Source organism: Crocodylus porosus, unplaced genomic scaffold (genome assembly GCF_001723895.1).
Source record: "Crocodylus porosus isolate Cpor-Errol unplaced genomic scaffold, CroPor_comp1, whole genome shotgun sequence".
NCBI classification, from domain to species: domain Eukaryota; kingdom Metazoa; phylum Chordata; order Crocodylia; family Crocodylidae; genus Crocodylus; species Crocodylus porosus.
In genome coordinates, this window is record NW_017728940.1 from 6,441,970 (window position 1) to 6,454,417 (window position 12,448).

Consider the following 12,448-nt stretch of genomic DNA (forward strand, 5'->3'; position numbering starts at 1 on the left):
AGCTACCTGTGTTCAAATTGCAGTAAGTTCCTTAACGGGACATGATAGCAGTTTTCAAATATTTGCGGGGTGCCATAAAAACATGTTTTCTTTTTTTCTCAAGTGAGTAGGATGTGGAGCAATGGCTTGGAGTTGCCATAAAATAGTTTTGATTGGCTGCTTGGAAAAACTTTTTCACAGTTAGAACGGCGAGGCAGTGGAACAGACTGTGCTAACAGACTCCAATGGTGGTGTTGCAACCCCAGCCAAGGGACAGTTCACTTCAAGGTACAGCATCTTGCCCTTGAAGCAGACAAGAGAGAGAGGAGGAAAGAAAAGGAGCGAAATCCTGGCCTACGGCCTACTCTCCCTTGTGGAAAGACTGGCAAATTCTGTGGACAGGTCTGTGGCTCTTAAGTTACCTCATAGCCCATCAATGAGCTGTGATAGAGCTCATACCCAAATTGAGGGACCACTGTCCACAGAACAGACTGCCCCTCCTTCCCTCCTTCCTCCTCCCTCTCCCCCCACACTGCTATATGTGTTCAGATTTGTTAAAGCTTTTCTCAGAGGCACCGGGTGTTAGTTGGAGCCAAAGCCGGGGATGTGCCTATCTATGCTCCTGCTGGAACTTGAAGCCAGAGGTTCCTGGCTCGAGGATTTTGCCCCTCTGCTCAGGGTCTGACCTATCTCCATATCTGGGGTCAGGAAGGAATTTTACCCCATGGTCAGATTGGTATGGACTTGGCGGGGGGTTGGCTTCCTCTGTAGCAGGGGATCTAGGCCTCTTCTTGGGGTCTCTTAAGCATATATTAACAACGTTTGCAGTACCAGGATGTTGGCTACTGTGGTCACCCTGATTTATCTGTGGCAGGATAGGGTGTTATGTCTTGTGTTGTGCTAGGGTTGACTGTGTAGGTTTGTTGAAAGGTTAGGTAGTGGATTTGTATAGGATGATATGGATAGGGATGATCCTGCCTCAGGCAGGGAGTTGAAGTAGATGACCTCCAGAGGTCCCTTCCAACCCTGCTACTCTATGATGCTATAATGCCACATTTCAGTACTGAAGGACACTGAAGAGCCCTGAGCTGGACCTCAGAGTAGGATTAGATGCATGTGAGATGTTTGCCTGTGTATTTTCTTGGGCAATGTCACAAAAAAACTCCCCAAATTAGAAGTCTTTAATTTTCTCCAATAAGTTCTTTTGTCATCAAACAGCAAATGATCAATGTTGTAGTGAATACTGGAGTGAATACAGAAACAACTGGATCAAAGTACAGTTCACTAGGACTGTCTCTTGGATAGCTGAAGCACAAGAGAACAAGAACAACTAGGAGGGCACAGGGTGAATGAAAATGCCCTTCCTTTATCAGGGATTATTGAATAAGGAAGCTTCAGACCCATTCAGTGGTCCCCAGCCTGAGCTCTTCTGGTTGTCCAGAGCTGTTGAAAGTGCCATAATGCTGGGGAGTTTATTTTTGCTTTTCCCAAGGGTTTAGAAGTATACCCTGACTTTCTATTCTGGAAATTTCCAAATTTCAAAACTTGCTTTTGTTTTGAATCAGAAAGAAAAGACAAGATTGAAATGTCCTACTAAATAATTAATAAAAAAGAAAAAAAAAAAGGTCAGGAACACCAGAATGTTTTTTGGAATTATCAGATGATCTTGTTGCAATAAGGTGATGGCATCCTGATATACAATATTTATTTAAAGTATGGCACATTGTATTAATCATTTAATACCATAAAAAACGGAATGATAAAGTCAAAATGAATTATTTTTACCTTATTGAAATGAGATTGATGTTTTGACATGATCAAAATGGAACATTTTGACGTTACTGAAACAAAATGATGAAGTCTAAGTGATTAGCTTAGATTTTTTTCCTCTTGAAAATTTTTATCAAAATCAGCATGTTTCTGTAAAACATTTTGACTTCAGCAAAACTGATTTTTTTCCTGGAAAGCTTTTCTATGGATATTTTAATTAGCTCTATTAAGAAAGGAATTTCGCAAAGACAAATCTAAAAAAACATGTGTAAGTCATTAAATTGAGTTCCTGGAGCAACAGCAAGTATTATATCTGATTAAAATACTTTTTTCCTCTTGGAAAATTTCATCAAAAATAAAAAAAACCACCTAACATTTTAATGAATTTCTTTATTTGTGGCATAAGTTAAAATAATTAGACTTTTAATCCCAAATCAAAATATGTTTCAGGTAGGATATTTGGATTTTCACTTGACAGTTTTCCAATGAAAAATTATACATTTCTGTAGACTAGATACAATTTTAAACCTTTTCCATTTAAAACAATTTGGAAGGAAAATTTTTGACCAGCAGCCGGTTTATATTTTTGTATTGAATATGAACAGTTGAGGGGCATTTCTGAGAACTTTGTAGCCTCTTCTGTAATACTTAGGATTAGTTGCAGTGATATTTCCTGACACCAAATATGATTTTAAAACATCATTGCTTGATGGAAAGTCCTATTTGTCCTGCAACGTACATGAAACCTTTATATCATACAGTCCAGTATTGTCATTCCTGTGAAATACACCTAGGGTCTCTCAGCTCAGTTCTGTACTTTGTTGAGAGCTTTCCTATCTCCTGGAAAATGTCCCCAAACTCTTCCTCAACTGTTTTGGTCCTTGTCCCTCCCCTAAGCACATGCACCTATTGATGACATCAAGGGCTTAAAACACTTTTCCCAGCATTGGTGCACCCTTCCCCAGTGCTATTACAAATCTTATCTTTTCCAGTGTTTATTTGACCATAGATCTCACTAAATGCTGCTACTTTAACGGGATGCACTAACACCGATGAGCCTCAAGTTGTATCTATTACCTTCTGCCATCTGTGGCTTCCATGTCTCAGCTGCATTCAAGTGAACAGTCTGGTCACCTTCTGCCAAAGCAGCATCTATTGCTTTTAGGTCAAATTCCCTTGGTGTGGTTCTTGTCTTCCTTATCCATGCTGTGTGTGTTTTGTTGGCTCTTGCATGTTATTGCAAAATGATTTAGTCCGCTGCAGTTTTAGTGTCTTTTGCCATGTCAGGCATTGTCCAGGTTTTTGCTGTTTGTCACCGTGGGTATAGTTCCATGTGCTGTTCTTACTTTACTATGACTTTGAGCTTCATATGCCTTCTGCCTTAGCTTTCTTTCTTGTAGCATTTTGGATTTTCAATCACAGTGTTCAAGCATAAGCTGCAGTCGCTTCAGTCTGGACTGGGTAATTGGCAAATTCTAACTGCTTTGGCAAGGGTTAATTCGGAGCCCCCCCAGTGATCTCTGCATTTTCTCAGTTAGCCCTCTAACATTGCAAGACTGGCTATCCCGCCACAGAGCCCTATAGTCTCACCTTTTTGTATCTTCAAGTTAAAATCCACCCTCTCCTATATGTCACTTTTTCCACGGCATGCTATCCTCCTCACATTTCTGCTCTAGCTTCAGTTAATGTTCTCTGCCTGAGTTAATTGAGAACTGCTAAATACATCAAGTGCGTCAGAACCAGCTATTAAAAATAAAGCTGCCTCCCGACTCTTCTTTTTCAGAGGCACCATTGTTTGCAGATACAGAGTTAAGCACTACATAAATCTCTTCTGGTTTTCTGTCATATTTCCAGAGCCTCAGCACCGGGAGAGCTTTTGGTTGCTCTATCCTTGCACTCAGGTTGTATTCTTTCATTTCTAGTGACTTCATTCAGTGTCCAATTCCTGCTACCTCTGCATAACAGACCATGAGCGTCTTTTGCCTGTTCCCAGACTTCCTGCCTCTGAAGCTAAGACACTTAAAGGTACGGTTCCAAAAAACACAGCTTGTGCTATGCAGGATATCAGAAGCCCTGGAGCTTATCAGCTGTTGGGATATTTAAGCATGCTATCAGACCTGGAACTGAGTGGCTTTTGTATGTGTCCCATGCATGTAGCCTCCTTGCTTTTTCTCTCTACCCCATCCCACTGCTACATCAATAGGCAATAACCTGTTTGATATATTGGAATTGGAAATTCAAGACATTCTTCCTTGAGACAGAGACCTGCATGAGGCCTAGCCCCCCCCAGCCTCCAGTAGGTGAGTGGTAATAGGATAATGCAGTATGCATTCTTTTCCATGTAGGAATCTAAATAAGAAAGAGATGGGGGAAAGAAGTCAGATGAGCCAAAAGTGACTATACAGATGAGTATGGACAGTGAGTGGTGGACTGAGACATGGCCCTTGTCTATCATTCATCCCTTGGACATGAGCAGGTTGGAAGGGAATGGATGCAAGCACATAATTTTATCCAGTATTTGGGGGAGTAAAATCAGAACTTGGATGACAAAATAAAAACAATCAGATAACATTTTTGGGTGTCAGGACCTAGGTCAAAGAGATGTGGTTTTGTAACAAGGAAACAGAGTTGGGAACTAGCAGGCCAGGTTCTGTTCCCTGCTTGGCCCAGTGGGTGACCTTGGGCATGTCACCCTTCCTTGGGTGGGATTTCTGGATCCCTTCCTTGTCCATTTATGCTATAAATAATTGGGCCCAGAGACTGTCTCTCATTCTGTGTTTGTGCAGCACCAAGCACAAGGGGGTCTTGATCTCAGCTGGTGCCTAGGTATGGGACTGTAATACTATAATTAGCAACCTCTGTCCTACTGTTGAGGCTCTAAGGTTGCTCAGCTTTTGTGCAGCTGCAGATTGCTCCCATGAGTTTACAGTGGAAATGCATTTCTCCCTGTAGGTCTAGCCATGCCCTATCAGCTGCACTGTCATTGCACTTCCTCCTGGTGACTTGCTTTAACTTTTGACCAGCTGTACTTGCCCACATAGAGAGGTCCAGGAGCTGACCCCATCCAAGCAGCAGTGGTTCCACAGCAGCTGGCAGTGGAGCTTAGGGAATGGTATGTGCCACGGGGAGGTTGTTCTTTCACCAAATGGTGCTGGAAATTCCACTATTAATGTATGGTGGTGACCCCCAGGTGCCCCTGTCACAGATCAGATCCCCATTGTCCTGGGTACTACACTGACAGCCACTGTCCTAAACAGCGTACTGCATGAACAGGGTTAAAATGCTACCAGTGAACAGTCCTGGGCTAGGGTCAGATGCCAGGAGGGGATGGGTTCAGTGCTTTTGAAAGAGTCTACCCTTTTCCTGAGATTTTTACCAGCCAGGTCCACTGGCATCTGAGGAGTTCTCTGGATTTATCCCAGTGGCAGTGGGATGGTGATGATCACAAAGAATCATGGTTCGGCAACTTCTATAGCCTGTCATTGGGTTCCTGGCAGTCAACACCGAACTAATTTTGCTCCTGAAGGTTATATTTCCACATGATCCCTGGGAGCAAAGTCAGGCCAACCCCACCCATTTGACATCAGAGGTGTCTCCCAATGTCCAGTGCCTCCCCCTGCACATCTCAAGGGCAACTTCTGCTATGGCTGCAGCTCAGGTTGGAGACAGCACTAGTAGCCCAGAGCAGCAGCATGCCTCCCTCTTGCATGCAGCCTGACCATGCTTGGAGCTGGAGCCCCTTCATCAAGAAGCTAGCCCCCTCTTTGCTTGATCTCTCCACTTTCATTACTCAATCTTAACTCTGTTTCACGTTTCAATTTTAAAAAATCTCTACTGGAATGTGCTGTAATGTCTTCCCCCCCACTCTGTTCCACACCCAGACTTGGCCTCTGCCCAGCATCTTTCTTCAAGCTGGGGTGTGTGGCTGCCTTCCCAGTAACATATACTGAATGCGTTGTTTCATGAGCCTGCCTTGGATCAGGATCAGGAATCGAGAGTTAAACCCAAATGCGCATGGCCAACATGCTCTAGAAGGGCCATCTGGTGGGGCATTGAGTCCAAGCCGAATTTACTGAACATTTTTGAAGGTCACTGAACAGGGGATCAATGCATCCACATCTTTTCGTGCATAAGAACCCTGCATAGCTAAGAAGGAGCTACTAGGAAAATGAGCATATACAGGAAAGGCACCTGGGGCTTAGCACATATGCCTGCCAGCACATACCTACCTCCCTATGATAGGGAGGAGTTAGCAGGCAGATGCAACAAAGGCAGCCAGGGCTCTACATACCTCTGCACACACATGCTTACACACAGAGTTGTGCAGAGTTTAGACCTAACACGTGCATAGTGTAGGCACGTACACCACAAGCCCCCAGGTAAGAAAGTCACTGCTGGCAGAATCTGCTTTTGCCCAGTGTAAGCCTGCCTAAGAAATCATGGCATCCAGAGCCAAACCAGGGACCCCAAAAGGTTTGGAAAAATCATATTCCCATCAGGTCATCTATTACTATGGGGAACATTCCCCCTTCTCCCCATCCATACTGTCTTTCCTCAGCTGAGGAGCCCTGCTCACCCCAAGTCAGGAGTCCATAACATACAGCATGGGCACCCAAGCTAAAACTTGTGCACATGTCTTTGCAGTCCAGAGTTGGATCCCATGAGTTTGGATCATGGGAAGATACACAAGCCTCCAGTTCTCAGCACTGGCCACCTACTGCTGCCACAGGCTCAGCCTGCTCACTGCTAATCAGGCCAGAGCAAGGTATTTTTGCTGGAGCTTCATTTGAGCTCCTAGACCAAAAACCCCAGGAACCAGCATGCACCCCCCACCTGCGGCCCCTCTCTGTCCTGTCCTGCAGCTCTCTCTCAGAGGCAGGCTGGTGCTATTCATGTTTTACCTCCTGTACTGTGGGCCATGGGCACCAGGAGCCCAGACTGGATTCTCAGGCCATGAAATCCAGGAACTCATATCCTGCCCCTAAGAAGCCAGGCTGGTGGTCTCTCCAAGAAGCAGATGCACATGACAGGGAGCTCCATTATTAGCCAGGAATGAGGCAGCACTGCATCCATGAAGAAGCCAAGCCCAGAAGCAGTGGGGGTAGAGGAGTGTCCAGAGTCCATGCTGCAGGTCATTGAGGACCAGGAAATGTGTTTCTCATTAGTCTTTGATGAATGCATTGTGCAGGGGTGCAGGGGTTATGGCTAAAGGATTAGAGCAGCTTGGCAGGTTAATGTTCTACCAGCTCAGGCTGCTTCTCGGTACAGCCAGCTGACACTTTGCCGGAGGTTTGCTGCCAGCGCGGGAGGAACACTGCTCTGTGGAAGGGAAATTACCTCCTGGAGAGACACAAATACTCCATGCTTTTAAAGGGAACATGGGGATCTCTCTCTAAAGCATCCCTGGCTCTGTGCAAGACTAGGCAGCTTTCCCATCATGGATCACAGGTCTGGGGAGCCAACACCATCATCCTCCCAAGGGCTAAGCACTCCTCTGCCCTTTTTTGAGTGTGGAGATGATGTTGGTTCATTCCATAGAGCCAAGCTGGTGACCCCTCACAGTCCCACCATGCATAGCTTCCCTGACACACACACACAACAACCCCAGACCCTCAGCCAGGGACAAATGTGATGCACTGAGAGGCCTTGGCAGACACTGAATTCCATGACAAACTTGCACATGCCGGTGCTGGCTGCCAAGGCCATGCGAGTGGGTGACTAGAGCCGTTCAAATGCGGAAGAGGAGGGCAGGGCACAGCCTGAGGGCAGCTGGCAAAGAGGTGGCAAGAGGTGGGCACAGAGGGAGGTAGCCATCCACAGGGAAGGAGGTAGCTGGGCTGGTTGCAGCCTGGACTGAGCCCTGAAGTGGAGTCAGTCCTGAGCAATGGGTGGGGCAGAAGGGACTGGTTCCCAGATGCTGGAGGAACTGGGTGGTTCCTGGTATCTCAGGGCACTCAGCAGTTTCTTGGATGTGGTAATAACCTGTATTTACCATAGAAGGATCCTTCTGGCAGTTGTGGGTGGTACACAACAGGCAGGGCCCAGAGCATAGGACTCTGCAGCCAAATCTAAACTGTGCCTACATGGCCGCCTGGAGAGAGTCCCTGATGAATGTCTGGCAGTGCTAGGAGGAAAGCCACTGGTGCTGAGAGACAGGCTGTCGCCTGATTACTATGACTGGCTATGCTGAGAGGGTTTGTAGAGAGGGGTGCTGTGCATGGCCCCAGAGGGGAGTCACAGGATAGTGGAACCAGCACTGCTGCAGCCTCCTCCCCTCGGGTTGTCACCACAGCTCAGGGTCTTGGCCCTTCCTTCCCCACCAAGGCCTAGGCTCAACTACACTCCTCCCCATTCCTCACTTTCAACTCTGATCTCCAGACTTTTCTTTGGAACCTTTGTTTCCATTTTCTACCTGCCTGTTACATTTGCAGGTCCTCCTGGCCCTGGAGCACATGATGCCAAACATCTTTCATTCAGATCCCTCCTGAAAACCTAGCCTATTAACACCCCGCCCCCGCCCCCCTTAACCTCTAAGCAATTACGTGTACAGAACCAATTCCTCAGAAACAGTAAAGCAGCCCACTGATGCTACGGCCAAAGGGACTGTAGTATGTGGACTCCCAGGCCAGATCCGAAATAGACCCTTTAGGATGCCGTTCTGGAGAGCACGCAGAAGGAATACAGTGTCTCATAGACTATAGAGAAATGGCCCTAGGGTGTCCCTGAGCTATATCTGTGTGTATGGCATTGTGCTGATATTCACTATTTGCCTCCTTACTAATGCAGGCAGGGGTTTTCATTATGCTCTTCAGTCCATTATAAGGACCAGGTTGCCCAGAAGGGTCACAAAGCCAATATAGTGACTCTTCTGGGAACAACTCTCTGCTTGGGGAGTGTCGGGAGCTCCTAGACAGCTGGTGAATGGCTGGGTATCTCTGTCAGCAATTCTGGGCTGCAGAGCCAACCTCTGGTGGCTGAGAACAGCTAACCTGGGGTCTTTTCTAGGAGCCATGTTGGTCTCCAAAGGGCCCCCTTGGGCCTGTTCCTCCTACAGGGCACTATGCAGTCTGTAGTGCTTAAGTCTACTAAACTGGGGAGCCTCATGGGAACCTGTGGGGGGAGGATGCCACCTCTGCTCCCTCCAACCCAATATCAGGTCCTAGCAGAGATGGAAGGTCACTAAGTCACTCGGGACCCTACAGTCTGCTCTCAATGGCCTTGCCCATCTCAGTTGTGACTGCTTTGGACAAAAAAAAAACTGATAGAGTTTTTCCAAGGACACTCTTTCAATCTTAGAGATCCTCAGCCGGGCAGTGTCTCCTGATATCAAGCCCCTTCTCTCCTGTGCCAGTTTCTCTTAAGCCCATCCCCTTGCCATGCCTTACCCACGTCCCTGTTCTGGCATCCTTCACATGCCACTTTATCATACTGGCTGAAAGCTACACCAACCAACCCTACCAGAAGTCAGGTACAACTTGGATAAAGGCTGCTTTGTCCCAGCATGAGTCTGCTTTCCCTGATGGAAATGCTGGTCCCTCTGCAGGTGAAGTCCATGGTTCTTATATACAGAGTGAGCTCAAACCAAGCCCAGCAGCCACAGATGAAATCCTGGACTCTCACTCCTAACACATCATTGTGGGGTCTGAATAACACAGCACCTCAGCCAGGTACAGTGCTCCACTCCCTCTGACACCTCCCTTCAAGAAAGCCATATGGTTCATGGAGGCTTCAGCAGGCTGCAGTTGTCCCAGTCTTGCACAGGGTGGTCAGGAGTGTCATGGGACCATTCTCTCTGGCATCTGGGAACTGTTCTGGGTCTTACCACGTCAGAGACAAGCTCTGTAGACTCTTCTGGTACTCAGGTCCAACTTTGGTCCTTCCAAAGAGCACAGATTGCAAGTGACCCAGGATATTTTACTAGGACTGTTAAAAATAAAGGGTGTGCATGACTCATATCCAATAACGTTAACAGTTCCAATGAAGATCCAACAGGTTCCCCAAACCAGCCCGGACCAGCATGTGGAGTTTCCCAGTCCCCACACCAGAGCTGAATGAGTCACATCCAGCCCTTTCCCATGGCAGAGTTCTGAGCCATGCCTCACTACGGAGGCTGAGAAGGATGGCTGGTATTTGGGGAGGTAGGTGAGATGGTCATTTGTTAAGTGCTGACAATGAAACACAAATAAAGCCACCATGCTTCACCGTGGGCCATGAGTACAGATCATAGGGTCAGATGGGTGCCTGGGGGAGCCCTAAGTCAAACAGGAGCTTATTTTGCTATAAATGAGTCTGGGGACAAAATGTCTCAGCACAAGCAAGTTGCATAAGGGCAATGAGTGAAAAGAGAATGAAGCCTGGTGCACTGGGTCGGAAGACAAGGCATGGAAGAGGCTAAGGGCAGAATTGGAGGAGGCAGTCAAAGGAATGCTGAAGATGGAAGACAGGAAAAAAGAGCTGTTGCATGCTCAGCAAACCACCTCTGAGACTGTGTATTTCCAGGTAAGTTTTTATGGACTAGATACCATGAGCTGTGCCAATTGGACTGGAAGCCAAAGGGAACCATGTCTGCCTGAGTTCAACAGAGTCCCATTTATGGCTGTTACAATGGTGTGCTGCCTCTTCACTTTAGTGAGGGGCTCTGTATGGGTGGGAAGGATAGTGGGGGAAACTGGCAGAGTTGGGGGGAAACCTTGGCAGCTCCATGGGCAATTCCCAGTTTGGAGCAATAAGTGTCTGCCTTGCTGCAGAAATCTCACACAGCTCAGACCAGATCTCCTTCTCTGAACTGGCCCCCAAGGACAGCAAGCCACATTATCCCCTTGACTTCCATACACTGTCAGTCATCAGCCACAGCACATGACTAATCTCCATTGCCCAGAAGCAGTGAATAATGGCATATACAGGTGCTGGAAACACTCGTAAGGCCAGAGCTTCTGCAAGTAGCACTTTTTTGGTGGCGCTCACTTCCTGGTGTCACAATGCCAGCCTGACTGAGGAACAACAGATAGCACAAAGGTTCACAAACAAAAGCAGGAGTAATAGGGAAGATAAGACAGGAGGGGGAGTAGCCAAGAAGCCAGGGCTTGCTGCTGTTCTCAGAACGGCTGTGTATCTCTGGGGAGGCTCCTCACCTCTCCTCGCCCTGCACGGCACAGGGCAAGAAACATTTGTCTTCCTCCTAGAGGGTCATGAGACTGAACTCACTGCAGTCTGCAAAGCACTCGGACACTTCCTCCTGGAAGACACATAAGGGTCAAAGTCTTCCTCCTATTCGTTCAAAAAAAGTCCTGGGGAATAAAATCTCTGTACCATCCCAGGACAATGAGGCCAGAAAAAAAGCTTTGGTGCTGTGGAAAATTACAGATGCTCTTTTAAAAAAAGAGGTGTCGCTCTTCCCTTCAAAGGCTCTGTATTTGTGCTCATGAAGGAGGCAGGCATTTGTCAGAGGATATTTTTAAATGGATACATAGCACTCAGAGCGAAGTTAACTAGCAAGACATCTGAAAATCCTGTGATCCAACATTCCTGAGGTTTGGGCCAGAGGACCTGCTGACCTTGAATTAGAGGTCAGTTCTTAAAGTACGTTCAGTTCCCTCCATCTGCCCAAAGGAAGAAAAAATAAAGGCTTTCCAAAAGCATTAGAGGAATGTTAAACCATCTGCAGACGCCCCTAGGACTCACCAAAGCAGAAGCTTCTATCATTTCAGTCACTCATTAATGTACAAGGCACTGTTCCCGAGGCGTCCGGAAAACCAGTCTCATCCAAGTGAATGCATGTCCCTCCCCACCCTAGCTGACATAGTGGACCAAGAGCTGGAGTCACACTAACAAGCCAAGGAGGTCTCTGACAGCTTAGTGAATAAATAACACTCTTTTAGCCTCCGGGTCAAAGAGCCAGCAGTTAAAGCCCCATTTAGTGGAACCAGCCTGTACCCCAGCCTGGCATCAGGCTGCTCATAGCCTTACCCTTGGGGTGTTCAGTTACATGAATCCCTCTTGCATTTTAAGACAAAAACTTTCAGCCCCTGCCTTCTCTAACTCCACTGCAACTCCTTTTTTGGCATATCACTGGCCATCCACTACTTTCCTTCTGTTTGCTGTGGATTGCAATACCAAAGCCAAGCAGGAGGGTGGTGCTTGGAATGGATATTACTATGGTTATCAACACAGCAGAGGCAATTTCAGCTGAAAGGAGGGGATGAGGAGATGCCATAGACAATTCAGAAATGAGCACATTTCCAAGCCATGTCCACTCAGGCCAACACCCATCCACAGGCTGACACAGCTTAACAGCAACACACTAATGCAGACACACAAGCACTGGCATGTGTGCCCACTCTGCTGCAGAGCGCTTGAGGGAACTGTTGAGGTAGCTATTCCTGACTGTGACAGATGTAACTGCTTACTTACAAGTAGACTGCAGATGGACATACAGAATGGAGAGAATGGCTGCAAACCTGGCCCTGCTGAAGCAAAATGTGTTTGCCATAGGCTCCAGTGAGCCAAGGACTTCATCAAAACACTGCAAGTTACTGGCCATTGTGAAAATTGTGCATTAGAATTAAAGGGCCTCATTCTATTCCACCTGCGGGGCCGTAAGTGGATGCAGGCATCTAAGTGCAATTGTATTCCACCCTGTTCGAGTCCATGAAAATCCATTAATGCATCTACTTATGTAACACACCATCATCTGACCCTT

General features: G+C 47.0%; 1 long non-coding RNA gene across 1 annotated transcript; it reads right to left on the minus strand.

The window, feature by feature from the left end:
* Window positions 1–2,124: 2,124 nt before the first annotated feature.
* LOC109318662 lies at window positions 2,125–6,901 on the minus strand. The gene is made up of 2 exons (XR_002103299.1): window positions 6,651–6,901; window positions 2,125–4,098 (listed from the first exon to the last, which is right to left on the minus strand). It is a non-coding gene; the product is annotated as an uncharacterized LOC109318662 (long non-coding RNA).
* Window positions 6,902–12,448: the final 5,547 nt, after the last annotated feature.